The sequence below is a fragment of the Ascaphus truei genome, chromosome 4 (genome assembly GCF_040206685.1).
Source record: "Ascaphus truei isolate aAscTru1 chromosome 4, aAscTru1.hap1, whole genome shotgun sequence".
Taxonomy (NCBI): Eukaryota; Metazoa; Chordata; class Amphibia; order Anura; family Ascaphidae; genus Ascaphus; species Ascaphus truei.
In genome coordinates, this window is record NC_134486.1 from 369,522,732 (window position 1) to 369,542,586 (window position 19,855).

General features: G+C 43.4%; 1 long non-coding RNA gene across 1 annotated transcript; it reads left to right on the forward strand.

The window, feature by feature from the left end:
* The first annotated feature begins 281 nt into the window (after positions 1–281).
* Positions 282–14,382, forward strand: LOC142492164 (uncharacterized). The gene is made up of 3 exons (XR_012800787.1): positions 282–905; positions 3,883–4,222; positions 13,860–14,382. It is a non-coding gene; the product is annotated as an uncharacterized LOC142492164 (long non-coding RNA).
* Positions 14,383–19,855: the final 5,473 nt, after the last annotated feature.

Below are 19,855 nucleotides of genomic sequence, written 5' to 3' on the forward strand. Positions count from 1 at the left end.
GCTGGCATCATTCCCTAAACAGCCACTAAGGGCCAAATTCCCCTTCACCCACCCTCGCTGGCCACAGTAAGCCTGGCACGGGTGTTTAACCCCTTCATTGCCTTAGTGGTTAGCCACTAAGGTAATGAAGTTGCTGTAAATGCATTTTTCCTGCATCGGATGCATGCCGGTGGGGCTCCGGAGCTGCTATTAATGGCTATCAGCTCCAGAGACCCCCGGCATCAATCCGAGGCAGGAAAAGGGCCTGATTTTTTCTGTCCCGACACATCGCAGCTCATCGAGGCATCTCCCCACCAATCTACCTAAATTTTGTGGTGAATTGGATTTGGGGAGAAGATCGCCTTTTAGGGCTGCGATAGGCTGCGACAGCTGACTCGCGAGTATCTGAATCGCACGAGTTTATGATCCTTCTGAAAATATTCGATAAGCGGCTGATCGCCGCTCAATTGGCGATTTTCTTTTGGTGATAAAATTTTGCGTCGATACAGGCCGTTATCGAGCACTTATCGAGGCTTACTGAATACGAGCTGTTAGCCAGAGGGATTTCACCAAAGTCACTACTTCAACCAAAAGCTTAACTTTACTTTAAGAAGTGGGACTGCCCCTGAAAGACCAAGATACCATCCCTTAGAGCGCACGCACACATGCCCGTGTGAGTGTTTTATTTATATTCTTACTATATATCCTGATACCTTCCTGATACAATCACAGTTTGCTCACATATTTTGTGTATATATTTATTCCGAGGGTGAGATAAACATCAAAGAAGTAGGAGAAGAAGAATACAGATGCAAGGCGGCGAAAGAATCCAGAAGACAGAAAGGAGACGAAAGAAGGAAGAAAAAAGAAGAAAGAAAAGGGAGTCCAAAAGATACCTTGATGCGACAGCATTCGCACAAGGCCGTGTGAGTGTTAAAAATTATTTTACACCCACAAAACCCTTCATATTGTTATAGAGCATTACACAACCAATTTAGGTTTTATACCAGCCTTCCACCGGTGCTCCCCCATCCCCCCTTTTTTCTTGAATACGAGTAGCCATTTTGGTCGATAAGTGCTCGATAAGGGCCTTATCGAGGCTTTCTGAATGAGGCCCAAAGTCTTTGCTATTTTTGATTTGTGAGGATATCTTCATCATATTGGTTCCCAAACAGTTATGTGACAGGCATTTTTTTTTTCCAAGTATGGCGTTATTTGCCTTATTGGCCTGGAGTCGTTTTTTTGTATTTTAATTAGCAGCCTCATCGGGTTTTAATCCAAAGCATATCTTTTTTTTTTTTTTTTGCACTGTGCTGTGAGTCCTAAACCTGCGGTACCAGTGCCTTCTACATGTGCTGTGCGTACAAGCAGCGCCCCTCAATGGGGCTGGGTCCAGTACGCACCTTCGCGCTGAAGTGCAGCCGCGCCGTACTTCAAGATTTTCCAGAGACACTGAAATGGAGTTTACTGTTTGCGATGGAGGCGTGGCCATGCCCCCACCAACAGTTCATGCAATGAAGGTGAACCAGCCATGTGAGGTCATGGCCACACCCCCGCAAAAACCCCACCATGTCCCCTCCCGTCGCAATCTCTCCCTCTCCCCACAGACCTCAGATCACGGTCAAGCGCTGTGCATGCGCGGCCCCCCCTCGCCAGGCCTGCGTGCTACAGTGCTGACTGGGACCGCAGCCTAAAGCTCCTATTCACCTGTGCTACATCCTAGTGAAGCAGAGCAGTTGCTTCCGATATGTAACTTGCGCTATGTGGAGCTACATGGTTTCCTGGGGAATGCTCATCACAGCTGCCCCTGGAGCTTCACTTGGCTGTTCAAGAAGAGTCCCTGTTTCTAGAAATAGGAGGTGTTGTGATGTGGCCTCTACTACGAGTGTTTATATCGCTTCAGAATCTTCTTCCCATGTCACATCCTCTGCAGCCGCTGAAGAGGGTAAGCAATGTAGTAATGTTTGTGAAAGCACCTATTCACCTGTGCTACATCGGGGTGAAGAAGAGCATCCGAAGCGTAACTTGCGCTAGGTTGAGCTGCTTTAGTCTCCTGTGGAATGCTCATCACGGCTGCATGTGGAGCTTCACATGGCTGTTGAAAAGGAGCCACTGTTTCTGGAGCTGGGAGCTCTTGTGCTGTCTACGCTAGCATTAGTGTATATACCACTTCGGAATCTTCTTCCCATGTGACATCCTCTGCAGCCTCTGAAAAGGGTAAGCTATGTGGTATGAGTTAGGGTGCATTAAGCCAGCAATGAATAGTTACAATAATATAACAAGACAACATCAGCTTTGCTAATTAATATACGATTATTGATACTTTGCTATAAAAAGGTATGCTGATCATTGTTGAAGTATATTAATAATTAGTTCATGAGAATGTGTTTAGTATGATGCGTGACAAGAGTAGTATTACATGACATTGACAGTCCAAATTAGGAAAATTAAAACAACATTTGTAATGTATCAGGCAATCATTTAGCTACTGTACCCAAATAGCTCCCAAATGCTGTTAACTTCAATTAATGTGCTTGTTTTTGGGATAACATTTACGTGACCTGTATTTTTAAGAGTAACATGAATGTTATAAATCAAAGCATTCCTGGTAATGTTTTCAAATATGCAATTGCCATTAGTCTTGGATTGCACTGTTTCACATCCAATGCATGGAAAAGATACAGTATATCATAAGTGAGAAGTATATTAAGTCACAAATTGACACATTCATGTTTTTGCCTTTACCTCTTGAAGCTCACATAAGTTGTGTGCTTTCATGCCCAGTTGCTTGTGATGATGGACCGATAATAGGTTACACATAACATATGTTAATTGAATGTGCATTATTTAATGTTGTGTGAAGGAGTATCTTCATAACATGTTTCTTTACAGTTATGTACTATTATAAAGCCACTCTGTTTAGCTCAAGCATTATAAGCCTGCAGCTCCACCAACACATGGCCCCTTTCAGGTCCTAACACAATCCAATGTATATTGGATGTAGCATTGGGATTTTTTGTCTTTTATTGTATACATTTGGTCTCACCCAATAACACTCCTTTTGGCACAAATATAAATGTGATGGGTGTTGGGGTTAGAGCTTGACAGGATTGTGTATATTTGTAAATTGTGAACTGGTAACAGTTGATTGGAGGTTAGTGAACCCTCCCCCTTGGGTTGAAGCTCACTCCCCCCCCCCCCCCTCTTTAAATAGCAGTTTTTTACATGCACATGTTGGAGACTGGTCTATTGATACATTTCTCCCTGTTATGATTCCCTCCCACTATACTCCTCACCGACCTGTAGGGGCACACAGAGGACTAAGGTTCTGACTCTGGCCGGTTAGAGCTAAAATTATCAATGAAGCCAGCTGCTATCGTATTTCTATGATTAATGTAAATATAGCAGTTTTCCACAGTTAGAGACTCATTCCAGTACTTCAGGATCCCTTTCTCTAGCTCATCTTTGTTTGCCAGTTTCCTCTGCACAATATCCCGAACCTCTGTAGCAGATCGCTCATAATTTTTAAGACTGAACTTCTCCACCAACCAAATAATTTCACTGTGAAATACAAAATTAGGACGTTGAAAAAAGAGTACAGATGCATAGGCATACTGTGTGGCTGGCAAAAGTGTATACAGTACTGTACTTACTCAGTAATAACCCTGCGGACCATCTTATGAGCAGTTCTCTGCCAAAGAGCATGATACCAAACCCAGCATAGTATCACCGGGATGCGCCCTTGACATAAACACCATCAGATTTCTCTTGTTGTGAATCCCTTCTTGTAAATGTGCATTATTCTAATGCTACTTTCTTTGTACATTTCTTGGGTCATGGCTGCTATTCAGAATGTACTGAATTACTAATGACTGTGTATTGCATCTTTGTTTTATTATACAGGTAATGCTACAGGTATACTCCTACCTTTTGACACCTTGCAATTGTAGACAACCAATCACCAACTCAGCCCCGCCCACATCAACACCTTGTGCTGAATATTTCCCCGGTGACATCAGTGGTACTGCACATAAATTCACATAGAAATTGAATTGCCATGCGCCCTGACCTTGATCAGAACACATGTGCTGATACCTGCTGATACAAGATTACCTGCAACCCCAAAACCTACACGTGAAAAACCTAAAGTGTGGGGGGAAAAGGCAGCACCAAAAACTACAAAAGGGAAGACTCCAGGACTCATGCGGAAAAAGAAGAAAATGGCCAAAACCAGAAAAGCTGAGTATGTACCCCAGTCACCATTTCACCCAGCTCATCTCACCTAAAGCCCAGTGCATCCTACTTCAGACTTTGCTCACCTCACCCCAAACCCAGCTCAGTTCAATTTGGATCCTGCTCACCTCACTCTGAATACTGCTCAGACAACTCCAGACCCAGCCCAACTCGGTCCCAGCTCACTCGACTCCAGACCCAGCCCATCTCAGACCTTGCACATTCCCCCACAAAGTACAGAGTTCCTGTCTAGCTGTAACTGATGACTTGGTCAGATGCAGCAGGGCACTGTGAAATGAATTGTAATGTATAATTATGATAGCCCGGGACAAAGCACACCTATAGCCAGTTCTGCCATATATCAGGCCCTGCCACCACATCTGAAGCAGAGGGTGGACACAATGGAAGTAAAAATTAACCTTCTTTTGTAGAGGATGACATGTCTCTATGCAATTATAGGTGCACAGAAGCAGGAAAGAGCAAGACATGTGGAGAAACAACCTAACCCCCCCCCCCCCAACCTCATGTGCCTCCATGCAATACACAGATATTATAAAGCACACCCAACAACCCAGACAGCAATGATGATGGGGGAGGGGGCCAGGGGAAGAGGGGGGTAGTGGGGTGGAGGGTGAAGAGAAAAGTGGGGAGAGAAAAGGAAGAAGGGAAAAGGAAAAGGAGAAAAAGGAAAGAGAAAAAGGAGAAGACAAAAACAAGAAAAAGAAAGAAAAGGATAGAAAAAAGGGGAAATTAAAAAAACGTGAGGGGGAGGGGGTGAGAGAGAAGGGTGAACAGGCACTGACTTAAATGTAATGAAAGCTATATATGGACACATATCCAAATATATATGGACAGTAAATCTCTTAATTATAATTTATGGGCAAAGACCTAGAATGATGAATGTCCAAAATGAATCTACCCTAACACCAAAAATAGGAATGAACAACTCTATGAAAGATTCTACAAAAAATCACTCAAGTCCCAACCTGTGTTTAGACCTGAGGTGATTCGAGTGCGCAACATATAAATCCAGTATATCTCCCGCTGGTCCAGGAGATTAATCCTATCACCACCTCTAACGGGAGGTGGAATATATTCTTGTCACGCTGGGCTCACCACAAACTAGGCGGGACCACGGTGCTGATGTGGGAATGGATATTACGCCACCCACAGCAACGAGGGCACGTCTTGAGTGTAGATTAGTCTGGATATCTGGGCCGGGGCAGGAGAGATACGGGTAGTAGGAGGTACTGTTAGCCAAGGTCGGGAGCGGAGTAGTCAATGCCGTAAGCCAAGGTCAGGTGCCAGAGGGTCGGAGTAGTCGAGGATGAAGCCAGTTCGGTACACAGAGTCAGGTCTGAAAGACAAGACAGGACTAGGGAGGCAGAGAGTGATGAGAACAGCAACAGGTTCTATGCTCAGCCAAAGTGCCAGTGGCACAGCTGAGCATAAGTAGGAGAAGGCATCCAATCGTGGAACTGCAGCGCGGAGGTGTGTGGCTGGCCGGGACTGCGATAGGTAGATTGCAGGTGGAAATGAGGGCTAGGAGACAGGGTTTAGCAGGCTGGAGTGTGCTCCCGTGCGTGTGGCCGGGTGTGAGCAATGGACCAGCACTATTTGGTTGGCGCTTGCGTGCGTGCGCGTGCCTTAGCGCGGCGGTCGGGTGGCATGGAGAGAGGCTGGCAGAAGCGGAGGGGCAGGACCCGTGGTGGTGCCGGTGAGTGGGGAGCACACCGATGGCGACGTGACTCCCCGGGTGTTACAGTTCTATACCACTGAAGGGGTGTATCAATCAATTGTTTTTTTTTTTGGCATTAAGATTAAAATTGAATTTGTTTTTTTATTTGAAGCTTGTTTTGGTGATTGTCAGGTTGTATATTGCCTGGCATGATGGCAATCAATTGTTTTTTGGGTATTTGTAATGGGTTTTTATTTTCTATGTAATACTGTGTTTTATTTTGGGCCTCTTTTTTTTTTTTTTTTTTTTTTTTTTTTTAGCTTTCCTATTTATTGCTATTGTGTTTAAAGCATGCCCATATTATTTGGGCATGCTTTAACACTGTGCCAATCAATGGGTAGCAGGGGTGGTGTTCCCGGGAAGGTGGGTGGTCAGCAGTGTAGGGTGGGTTAATCCTGTAATTACTATAGCGATAGCTAACCACTAAGGTGATTTAAGGGGTTAGGGGCCATTAGATTGTATTTTTTTTATTGTGCTGCTGCTGTTGATGCCCACGGAGGACAAGGACGGTGATAAGGATGAGGACAGCCTTCATCCTGGCAGGGGTAAGTGCCAGTTTAATTTGCTGCTGTTTTATGTTTTATTTTAAATGGGCAAATGCATTATTATCCATATCTGAATAATAGTAATTTTGCCCATTACTGTACTGTATGTATGGGGAGTCTGGGGAGTATTTATTTGAATATATTGATTTTTTATTTTTTTTTTTTATGCACAGGATTGATACCGCAGGCCAGCGGGGACCCCCAGACACCCGTGGGAACCACCCAAGCTCCCATAAACACCCACGGGGACCACCTGAGGACCCCCAGGGGGCCCCTGGATACCCACAGTGACCTGGAGGCCCCCGGACACTCACGGGAATCACCCGAGGACCCCCAGACACCCACGAGGACCACCCGAGGACCCCCAGACACCCACGAGGACCACCCGAGGACACCTATATATTTGTTTGATACAAAGTTATATTATCAATCTATATTGTTTATACTGTTACTGATAATCTCTAGCCCTATCCAGAAATGGAAATATAGATGTAATTATAACGTATCCATCCATATGAGTTTTTCTGGCTTATAAGAATAAATATAATAATACAGGCAGAACTTTATTACTTATGGACATAAATGTGTAGATATGTGTTCCAATAGGAAACACATACACACCCTGGTTTATGAGAGTTATTGACATGATAGAGAGGCTTCAATCAAATAAACAGTAATTTATTAGAACAGCAACAAAATATAACAATTACACAGTTGTACTAATTATACTTCCTTATAAGGTTTGTACTTATTACAGACCTAAAAAAACAATACAATACAGTTCATCCTATCTAAACATACATTGATATATATACAGATTTACAAGTGCACAAGAATTATGATCATAATTACCTTAAATTATGTCTATTGTAATTCCAATAGGCCTTTCTCACTCTCACTCCAAAACTCTTCTCTCCCTTTTCCTCTAACTAACTGAAGCCCCGTCTGTGGGTTTTAAATGTGTTTCTAAAGCCATTGGCCAACAGGAGGTTTGAGGTTTCTGATTGGTTGAGGAAATATGCTCCAACTAAGTTATGTGTGTTTCTCTTTGAAGTTGATGGGAATTCCGAGTAATACCTTATCTATCATATGATGGGAATAAATGGTGGACCAGTCAAAGTTCCCATAGTTTGATCTCTGTGGGGAACGTGTATTTGTTTCCCCTGGGGTCTAAATGCTAATTCAGGAAAAACAAGTCTGATAATAAACAAAAGAAGGTTTATCAGGGTGTGAAGTAAATAAACCTTTTGTTTGTCAATTTCCTCACTTCTTGCATCTCAATTAATGTGTATCCAGATGCAGTATGTACTTCAAAGACAGTTTCTGATTCCTGTTCCACAGAAACAATTCTCTCGGGTAAAAATACTGTAGATACATTTTTTATTAATACCAACAATATAATATTCTTAGGATTATATGCGTCACTCCCGGCTTAGCACTATTGAGGGAAGATAACTCTGGACACAACACAATCCGTCCTGCATCCTCTTACTTCACAAATGTCTCTGTATCACACCGCGAGTCAAAACCGGAGGTGACGTCAGATGCCGGGGGAGCCCGCGAGGAGGACACGAGGGTTACCAGCTGTTTTCCTCCTAGACACACTGGGACAAAACATCAAGACTCTTGGAAGCAGCAAAACATTTGTCCAAGTGACACCAACCCTTACTTACCATGCCAAATATGAATGTAAAGAGTGTGAGTACATGAAGTACATACTTTTAATACACCTTTGTCAAAATTGATCTGCACTATGTATCCTTTATCTGCTTCACCCTGAGATATATTCTGCCTTGATCTTCATGAAAAGAAGCTGATAAGCCACAGTTGGAGAGTGGCTCTATACCAATATACTTCTTCAAAGTAGAAAATCTGTGGGTGCCAAGATCCCACAAATAATCCACTTGTCACAACAGTGCACACTATGTATATTTTCTTTATTTTGGGTTATTCTGCCCCTTCTGGAATTTGTGGAGAGTTGACTGAAGAAGAGGACTGTTGGAAACAAGTCCTCACCAGAGGTTTTTTTAGCAATATTCGCCCAAATATACACTGTATGTTTATTTAATTATTTATTTAATTATTCACTTGTTCACAGTTCACTGGATGATTTTTATCCTTTATTAATCACTTGTATGCTTTGTGAAAGTGCCGCTCAATATCACTTTTTGGTGTTACTTGATTGTGAATTGACATTTAAACATCAGGTGTCAGCCGTGATCAAATCCTCATTTTTTACTTAAAGAACATAGCCAGGATTAAGCACTTGATTCCCTCAGAGGATCTCCCTATCCTGGTTTATTACTTAGTGTCTGGACAATGCAATTTACATGAGATTTTCCTAAACAGAGCTGCAATGGCCTGCAGCTGGTGCATGTAAGGAATCCACTACTGGCTTTGACTATAGCCTTGCAGACCTGTGCAGTTGCAAGCTTCCTCTGGCAATCTATGGCACAGGTGCTGCCTCTCATTGCAGCTTCTGCCCTGTGCTCTTTCATTGGAGGAATTCTCACACACCCTCCTCCTGTGATTGGATCTCCGCCCTTTATATTCTAGGCGTTGGCACTGAACCAGCGCCGAGCATAACTATTCCTACCTCTATGTTACTGTCTCTGCCACAAACCACCCCAGGCCTCTCTCCTAGCGTTCTTACCTTCCAAGTTCCTGAGTATCCAGAGGCCTGGTCCTGGACGTCTGTGCTGAAGCATTGATGCCAGCACTGGCCTGCTGCTATCTCCTTGCAGTGGCCTGCCCTGGACATCTGTGCTGAAGCGTTGTTGCCAGCACTGGTATCTGCTGCATTCCCTCCTAGCAGTGGCTTCCCTTCCTTTCCTGCAGCCTGCTGCTATTCCCTTGCAGTGGCCTGCCTTGGACTTCTGCGCTGAAGCGTTGGTTCTTCCCGACGCTGCCCTGCGGTGAACTTCGGCCAGCCTGCTGTCTCCTCCTGCTGAGATCGGCGCATGCGCGAGGATCAGTATAACCATAGAGTTTACCATAGAGTTTGGCGCCGCGCGCATGCGCGAGGACCACGATTTTTATTGGTTAAAACGCAATTATGACGTCACGGTTTGGCACGAAAATCAGGCAGTCAGCTGTATTTAAATTGTTGTTTTTAATATGCACAGCACTTCTTGATAAAGTTCCTTTGAACGAAACGCGTTGAAGGTTTGCTGTTGTCCCACACCATGAATTATTAATAAAGGACCATTTTACTGCAAGACCTGCTCCTCCTCATTACTGCTGTGCGCTGCACACCCCTGCTTTGGATCTATTCCCTTGCAGTGGCCTGCCTTGGACTTCTGCGCTGAAGCGTTGGTTCTTCCCGACGCTGCCCTGCGGTGAACTTCGGCCAGCCTGCTGTCTCCTCCTGCTGAGATCGGCGTCATGGGCCGAGGCCGCTCCTCGCGCAGAAGCCACCCCCGCGCTCACGCTTCTAAGCTGAAGCGGGGTACTCCTGACTTCCTGTTGCCGAACTCCTGCTTCATTAACGACGATGCTGCCTTCTCCAATCCTGACCCTGCGATGTACGACTACGAACTGCGCACTCCGGATCAGTCTGCGTGGACTAAGGTCGGTGATTATATAACCCCACCTCAGCCCCGCGGTCCGGTCCCGGTTTGTGGCGAGCATCGGCGTAACAGTATGCTCGGCCCATTAAAACCGGACCGCGCCGTGGCGAGGGATGGCAATTTACCAACTGAAGTTATGTCCCGGCCTGCGTACCAGTCCCACTCTGAAGGCCAGTATTTATGTGAAGTACTACCCCTGATTGATGAAATGTTTACCTATGAAGTAGAGAAGAAAGTGGTGGAGCACTGCAGAAAAAATGAAAGGGCTGGAGGCTGCTTGAAAATTAAAAAATGCTTTAATTTATGGCATTGGTAGACCGGGCTACAAAAACAGAGGGTAACTCTGACGCGTTTCGCGCTGTAGAAGCGCTTTATCAAAGAGTGACCTGTGTGTGTGCAATGTCTCCTTTATATATGCCTGAGCTGTGCAGTCTGTTCGCGCCAAAACGGGCCCGCCCGATCACATGGTCGGGTGTAATTACGGGTGCCCATTGAAGTATGGACAGCCCACCCAGCTCCTGCAAGAACAAACTAATTAAAAACAAACATCCTAAATCGCCACTTAACTGAGACTCCTTCTGCAGAGCATCTCTCCTCCCCACTCGGTCTCCTATCTAAATCCAAGATGGCGATCGGAACTAGAAAACTACGGAGGCCCTGAATGGACAGAAAGGTACGCTCTGCAGAATGGTGACTTCAAAGCAAGGAAACTTTATCAACCTAATAAATCAAAACAAAACAATGTATTGATAAAATTATTTGAACAAAAACATGAAACAAGAAGAAAGAAAAAGAGTTAAAAACAGATCTAACACTGTACATGATTAAACTAAATAATAAAATAAACAAAACAGTAATGATATTATAGTATATAAAAATATAAAAAACACACTTATATTAACCCCTAGTAGTGAACAATAGATAAATAATATAATGACATGATTTAGAATAGATCTAGAAAGATACCAGTATGTCCTTAGTGAGAACAACTATACTCATGTACATATACATATATATGATTGACCTAAGCAAAATTATTTAATCCAAATATTAATAAATAAATCTAAACCTATATATAAACAATGACCTAAATATATTTACTACATATTGCTAAATATCTATATAAAGTGATCATAATAAATCATCAAGTAATTGAATCCATCCCTATATGTCATAGCAGAATCAAGTATACAAAAATATATAAACACCTAAAAAATCCTAACAAAAGAAATATAAAGTTTAATTAGATAAGTCATAATACTAATAAAATACTATATAATAATAATATTAATATTTAAAGAAAATGAACTAATTCCCAATCTTGGTTTATTCCAGATGGAAAAAGCGTATTCATACTGAATATCCAGAACATCTCTCGTCTGTTGAGCGTGTTCAGTCTATCACCCCCCCGTTGGGGCATGGGAACATGCTCAACAGCCGAAAAAGAGAAGCCCTGGATACCGCTCTGTGGGCAATGAACAAAATGTCTTGCCAAGGGATGATAATATGGGATTTCTTAATAGCCCTCACATGTTCCATTATTCTTAATTTTAAAGACCTAATGGTTCGGCCTATATAATTTTTTCCACAACCGCAATGAATGATGTACACTGTATAACTGGTATTGCAATTAATGAATGATGTTATCTTTACATTCCTATTTGGTTTCAATATAGTGATGCCGGAAATAGGAATCGCATACTGGCAAATCACACAATGACCACATTTGTGGAAACCCCTAGGGATATTAGTAATTGATGATTGGTGTTGAGATTTAAACATACTGGGGGAAAGAAAACTAGACAAAGATCTTGCCTTTTTGAACACAAATCTCGGTCCCTCACTTACTATCGGCTTCAAATCTTTATCTAATTTTAGCATATCCCAATGCTTGCTGACGATCCGTCTAATTGAATCTGCTTGCCTAGATTGTTGGGTTATATAAAATGGCCCTAATTGATCTTTATTCTGAAAACAATCCACTTTTTTGTTATTATTCCTGCGTGTTATTTTGTTAGCTTGAATAGAGAGAAGGTCTGTCCTACTAGTGTTTTTTACTATATCCAATGCTTCCTGAATATGTGAATGTTGATAACCCCTTTGTACGAATCTGTTAAATAGGTCTATAGACTGGTTCTCGAAAGACTCTTCTGTCGAACACAGTCTCCTTAACCGCAAAAATTGACCTTTCAAAATGCCCTTCTTCAATGGTCTCGAATGGTCACTGTTGGCCATAAGGAATGCATTGCGAGAATTGGGCTTCCTGTACATGTCTGTTTGTATACTTTTGTTGGTATCAACATACAACATTAGGTCCAAATAGCACATTTTTTGGATATGAAAATCATATGTGAAGGTTAAATTATACTCGTTCGTGTTTAGAGTGTTAAAAAAAGATTCAAAGGAAAGAAAATCACCATCCCAAATAAATAGTAAATCATCTATATAACGCTTGTAATATCTAATGTGTTTCCTAAAGCAATTAGATACACCATAAATAAAAGTGGATTCCCAAAGTCCCATAAACAAATTGGCATATGAGGGTGCAAATGAGGTCCCCATAGCCGTGCCCTTAAGTTGTAGATAAAAATGTGAATCAAAATTAAAATAATTGTGTGTCAATAAAAATGTGATAGCATCAATCAAAAAGGTGCAAAGTGTAGTGGGTAAATCAGATAAGTGGAGAAAATGTTGTATGGCCAATAAACCTTGATTGTGTATAATGTTACTGTACAAGGACACAACGTCCATGGTCGCCCAACAATAAGTTGATTCCCATTTAACATTTTGTAAATCAGTTAACAAATGATTTGAGTCTTTAAGGAAAGAAGGTAGGGATTGAACAATGGGTTGTAGAAACCCATCCACATAACGTGATACACCATCTCCCAAAGATCCAATGCTCGCCACTATTTGCCTGCCTGGAGGGCAGGTCAGTGACTTATGGATCTTTGGGAGATGGTGAAAGATGGGCACTATTGGGCATTGACAATACAGGAAGCCCAATTCCTTATCATCAAGGACACACAACAATTTGCCCGTATCAAGAAGTGATAATAGTTCTTTGTTGAACACAGCTGTGGGGTCCCCCATTAGCTTTTTGTAGGTGCAAACATCTCCTAATTGTCTGAGAGCTTCCTGTTTGTAAGCAGCAGAGGACTGTACTACAACTGCTCCCCCTTTGTCAGCATTTTTGATAACAATCGTGTGGTCTTGCTGAAGATTAAATAATTCAATTTTCTCATCTCTTGATAAGTTACTATGGGGTGCTTTCGGGTTGCGTGCACAGTCCTCTGCTAGTTTTTTGAGATCTTCCTCAACTAATCTCTCGAATATGGCAATAAATGGCCCCTTCGATGTATAAGGAATAAAAGTGGATTTTTTCTTGAATTGTGTCGTTGAACAAAGAAATTTTTTGGTACAGACTCATCATTAGAACCCAAATCCTCTTGTTCCAAAAGTAGCCCTTCCATATCCGATATGGCACATAATTCTTTAAATGATGTTAATGAGTGGCGTGGGTCAGGGTCCAAGACTCCCCCAGTCCCAAAAGGGGGCTGGGAGACCGAGGAGACCTCAACCACGTCACTTCTAGAGGTGAAGAATTTTTTAAGGCATAGCTTGCGTATGAAACATTGCAAATCAATCATAGCATTGAAAAGTCTGAAATTGTTAAGTGGTGCGAAATTCAATCCTTTGTTGAGGAGAGATAACTGTCCAGGGGTAAGCGTTTTGTCTGAAATATTAATAACATTGTTACTATCAGATTTTAAAAGTATTTCTTTCTTTTCATAGCTCCACGCATATCCCCGTTTCTTCCTCGACCTCCTCGTCCTCTTCCAGAGCCGTTTTTTGCCTCCTGATCTTTCTGCATTGGAAGCCAGTAGCTAGTTTGTCCTGTCGAGTTAGATGTAGATGGATAATTAGAAACCTCTCGTGATCTGCTACTGGATCTCCATGATTCTATGTTGTCATCAAAGGCCACTGATGTGTTCCTGCCTTCTCCCTCCGATGCATCTGATTCAAAGCTGGATATTTCCGCTGCTCTGCTTTTAAGAATGGATTTATTGGGATTTCTTGAAGATTTCTCTGGATCCCTGGGGACAAAAGGAGACTTTCCAGATCTACCTCTGTTGTTAATAGTATAGGATTTCCTCTGCCACACATAAATTTGATTCTTGACATAGTCCTGCTTGTCACGTTCAAATTTGACCTGCTTCTTAATGATCAATTCTTTTTCCATACATTCTAGGTTTTTTGACAAGATCTGGTCATTTCTCTCAAAGTTATCCATCTCCTCAAAGGCTTTCAATTTCATCTGCAATGTTTCTATGTCTTTAACTAATAAAGCTATTTCTTTTGTTTTTTGTTTAATTATTAAATGAATGAGTTTAAATGAACACTCATTGAGAGTCTGTATCCAAACATTTTCAAAATCAGCATTATTGAAGCCAAAGGAGGGCGCCTTTTTGATGCGAAGGCCTCTTGGTATACGTTTAGTACGGACATAATTTTCAAGGGATGTAATATCCCACCACAGTCTTAAACGAAGGGTTAATAACCTTTCTAATCTAGCAAAATGTGTCCCTAGATCAGATGGTTCATCACATAAAAGTTCTCCGCTGTCATCAAAAGCAATCTCTGCCCTTCTGGTACGTTTAATATTGTCAAAACAGTTATAAGAAAAACTCTTGGTCATCACTTCCACAACATCATCCACTGTGGAATCCTCCATTGTATCCAGCAATAGTATAAATGTATATTCAATAGTAGTCGCTTATTAGGGGTTAATTGAAGATATTGAAAAAAATAGTGCAATACCAAACACTAGAAAAATTAAAAAATAATAAGCCAAATCCCAGCCCTTTTTAACAAAAAATATTAATATCCAATTGAATTAATAAATCAATCCTCCAAGAACATGAGCAACCTATAATCAGGTATAGCAGGAATGGGAAATGAATCCCTGTAGGTGCTACAAATGTCTCTGTGGTATTGTTGCAATATAGCATAGGTGTCCAGGCAAGTAGGTTTACCTATGAAGGTTTAGCCCCTTTGCAAAGACAATGCCGTTGTGATCTCTTTATTAAAGCTTACTGTATCCTGAACTTAAAACAGTCTCTGGCCGCTTGTATTCGCTCTCCTGATTCCCCTATAACCTGGGATAACGTGTACCCTATGGAACTGGCCGACGCCCAAGAGGCACTCTATCTCCTGGCCTCTTCACTGGACATTCATCTAGTACACCAGGGCGCCCTCCTCATGTTGGCTCAGTCTCAAGATACACTCCATGTACTTTCCTCAACACTAGATATTCACATAATAGAACAGGATCCCCTCCTTGCCAGATACGCTGCTGCTTGGCAGAATCTCTATGCTGCCAGTCCTGTTGCTAAACCTGTGGGGGTACCTCTCTCTCCTAAGAATGGTCAAACCATTTCTCTGTCGCTGCCCGCTAAGGAAGAAGCTGCCACGCTCCCTAACCCTGAGGTTATTTCGGTCTTAACCCCTGCTAGTCAGGCCTATGAGTCCCCCACTGTAAATCCCTGCAGTCCCCAGGTCAGTGTGTCTTTCCTAGCACCAGAGAATGAATCCTGTTTGCCTTCTTTTTCTAACCCAAAAATGCTAAGCTCTGTTTCCGAGGTTTTTTCTGTATTAACCCCTGCTAGTCTGCTCTGTGAGGTTCCTACTGCTAACCCTAGTATTCCGCAGTCTTATGATAGGTCCCTAGGGCAAGAGGCAGAACCCCCTATGACCCCACTCTCGGAGACTAGCTTCTATTTCTCTGATTCTCAGGTACAGAGTAATTTTACCCTTGAGGTTTTTCCTATGTTAACCCCTGCAGGTCAGCCCTATGAACCTTCCTTGGTAGATCCCTTTAGTTCGTCAGTCAGGGACACCTCCTTAGCCTCAGAGGATCAACCCCTTATGTCCTCTGACTCGGCTAAAATTCTCGGGGCTATGCCCCCTGAACTTTCGGCAATAATACTGGCTCCAGTAAAAAGTATTCTGGAGCCGTTTGTTTCTCTAAACCTGTTCGCAAATCCCTACTCCTAGGTATTTCGCTCACCCCGTCTGTCACTCAGAGAACTGAGACCCCTGCTTCTGAGCATAGACCCCTTTTCATGGAATCTGTTGTCGTTTCTGATGTCCCAGACACTCTTTCCCAAATACCCACTTCAGAGACCAGCACAGTCGTGGTTGCCCCACTTGCACTGTCTGAGTTCTCCTTTTCTCAAATCCTAGGATTTAAAGCGAACAGTACATATTATGCTCCTTTCCAAGTGACCCCTTCTGAGATCAGCGTATCTGCTGTTGCTCCCTTAGAACCATTAAAGTTAGGGCCCTTCTTTTTGAAGGATCAGGCTTTCAAGTTTGAGACTCCCTTTATCCCTGACTTTGTAAATCTGCAGTCCCTTCTCACTGTAGTTAAAAGTTCTCCAGCAGCCGCTGAGTTAAGCTTTGCCGCTGCCAAATCTTCTGTTATAGAAGCAGCCTTGCCTAGCTTACTTCTGTCTGTCCTATCTGTGATACCTGCAATTCCTTTAATCAGTTCCAAAACCCCTGTCACTAAGTCTCCCATGGAGTCTGATGCCCTCACTAGGGATTCTCAGGGACCCAATTCTGTAACAAGCAAGATGTCCCTTGTGTCTGTTGGAGAGTTTACCCCAGTTTCTCTCACGGATCATGCCACAGCCTCCGGGATGATTAAAAATGACTTTAAGTCTGGGATGCCCATTCCTGTAATAATACTGTTTCACGCTGATTCGCCCACAGTATTCGGGGTATCCACCACTGACTGTATGTCTACTACCACGAACTCAGGGGTATCGCATTTGGAACTTTCCCTTTTTTTAGAAGATCCCGTCTTTAAAATGGACTTATTTTTCTCTGTGTCTTACACAATAATTGCTATTGACTGTCCTGTCCCAAAACTAGGGTTACCTCTCAAAAAGGTGCCTGGAGCTACCGATGTTAAAAACCCTATGTTTAAAACAGTAACAATTTGCATTCCTTCTCCCACAGTATCATGTGAGACCTAGGGACCTGGGATCTCCACTCCGAAGCCAAGCTCTAGTTCTCTGTCTTCTTTCTCTGTGTTGGAGGCACCCAGCTTTAACCCCAAGACTTTTTTCCCTAAGGTTGATGCACCGCTTAACCGCCTGCCTTGTTTTTTGGATAAAATCTGTTTTCTCACCTTTCAAACAGACTCCTTACTCGCAGGTCTCTGTGCGGTGCCCAAAGTGCCCTTTCTGTATGGCAATTGGCCTCTCCCTAAGACGAAGACACCCTTACTGGACCTCGTCGCTTTACCTGAAGCGTCCGTCCCTGTTCTCTATGGGTCCACTATGGGTATAGACATGCTTATTATGTCCTTCGCCAAGGCCACAATTTCGGATTTGATTCTCTCTAAAGATCACAAACCAAAGGAAGCGGATCCTTCTTCAACTGCCAGTACCATGACCAAGAGTTGCATACACACTGCTACAGACTCTCGCAAATTGCTTGGGATAGCAACCCTGCTTGGTATCAAAAGTACCGCTGCAATAGTGTGTAGTGAACCCTCCCACCCCATTCCCTTGCTAACCACCACCCGGAATTCCTTGGAAGCTAAAGACTCTCGCAACTTCCTCCGTGCTGATTTCACCAAAGACATTGCCTTCTCTGAAGGTCCCTCTGCCATTTTTGTCCGACAATCTGTGTCCTGTGTCCCGTACTCTTGGACTATTACTATGCACCGGACACCTGGCTACTGCCCTTCTGATGTTCACATTCCGGAGCCCTCAGGTCCCATTGTTCATGTACCAAGAACTGCAGTACCACCGCTGTCTTTCATGGCACTCGCCAATGTACACCTGGATTGTGGACCTAATTCTCGCCGGAGACACTTCAGGAACAACTCAATGTCTCCCAGACCTATGAATGGTCCTGTTCACCCAGGCTTCTCACCCAGTGGTGGGGGTACTGTAAGGAATCCCAACAAACTATGGGCTTTCAACGCCACCTCTCGCCTAAGGAGGTTTAGGAACAATTCCATGTTCCCCAAATCTGTGATGGATCTTGTTCATCCGGAGGCCTCACCTGAAGGGGGGGGGGGTACTGTAAGGAATCCACTACTGGCTTTGACTATAGCCTTGCAGACCTGTGCAGTTGCAAGCTTCCTCTGGCAATCTATGGCACAGGTGCTGCCTCTCATTGCAGCTTCTGCCCTGTGTTCTTTCATTGGAGGAATTCTCACACACCCTCCTCCTGTGATTGGATCTCCGCCCTTTATATTCTAGGCGTAGGCACTGAACCAGCGCCGAGCATAACTATTCCTACCTCTATGTTACTGTCTCTGCCACAAACCACCCCAGGCCTCTCTCCTAGCGTTCTTACCTTCCAAGTTCCTGAGTATCCAGAGGCCTGGTCCTGGACGTCTGTGCTGAAGCATTGATGCCAGCACTGGCCTGCTGCTATCTCCTTGCAGTGGCCTGCCCTGGACGTCTGTGCTGAAGCGTTGTTGCCAGCACTGGTATCTGCTGCATTCCCTCCTAGCAGTGGCTACCCTTCCTTTCCTGCGGCCTCCTGCTATTCCCTTGCAGTGGCCTGCCTTGGACTTCTGCGCTGAAGCGTTGGTTCTTCCCGACGCTGCCCTGCGGTGAACTTCGGCCAGCCTGCTGTCTCCTCCTGCTGAGATCGGCGTCATGGGCCGAGGCCGCTCCTCGCGCAGAAGCCACCCCCGCGCTCACGCTTCTAAGCTGAAGCGGGGTACTCCTGACTTCCTGTTGCCGAACTCCTGCTTCATTAACGACGATGCTGCCTTCTCCAATCCTGACCCTGCGATGTACGACTACGAACTGCGCACTCCGGATCAGTATGTGTGGACTAAGGTCGGTGATTATATAACCCCACCTCAGCCCCGCGGTCCGGTCCTAGTTTGTGGCGAGCATCGGCGTAACAGTGCAGAATGCAGCAGACAAGTTTTTCCATCCATTTTTGCCACATGTTCTCCGTTTCAACATTGGCTTTTGATATTCACAGTCATGTATAATCATGGTGCAAGCTATCTGAAAGATCTCCTGTTTCCCAAATCTCCTACTCGCTCACTGTAAACCAATGATAACAGTTCCCAGAATCTCTTCAGCTACATTTAGGGCCCACATTTTAAGCCATGCTCCTCCGACTCTTTGGAACACACTGCCTCAAGAAACAGGCTCCTGACTTTACTGTTTAACAAGGCATTTATTTAATAAACCACAACCTGTCTGGTATTCAATAGTTATGTTTCCAATATGTATTCGGTCAAACCTATATTGTTAACGTAGAAGCCCTGTCGGAAAAAGGAATACTCATAACCAAAGAGCTATGTTCAAGTATTGAAGTGATCTGTTGACTTCTAGCATATAGAAAGAATGAAGATATGGATCTAATAAAAGCCATCCATAAAAAGGTATTGAAGTCGTAGTAGGAACTTCAAAGGTGCATGAGAATATATGTAAGCCCATACTGTCCAGGAAATAGGAACTGAATTTCAAACCAAACAAATTGGAAGTAGTAATTAGAAAACACTTCAGATGAATACGAATGCGAAGACTGTCTCTTGGCATAAAAAGGAAAATGTTCAAGATTACCGAAAGTCTGCTTTAAAAAAGGAGGATAGAGACATAGAGGAAGAATGTGTAGCATGTGTAACAAAGGAAAAAACTTAAACAATTATGTTGCTTTTTTTCACAGAACGAAACAAAGCCAAGGGACCAAAAAAATAAAAATAAACACCAGTTATTTTACAGTGGATAGACTAACCCAAA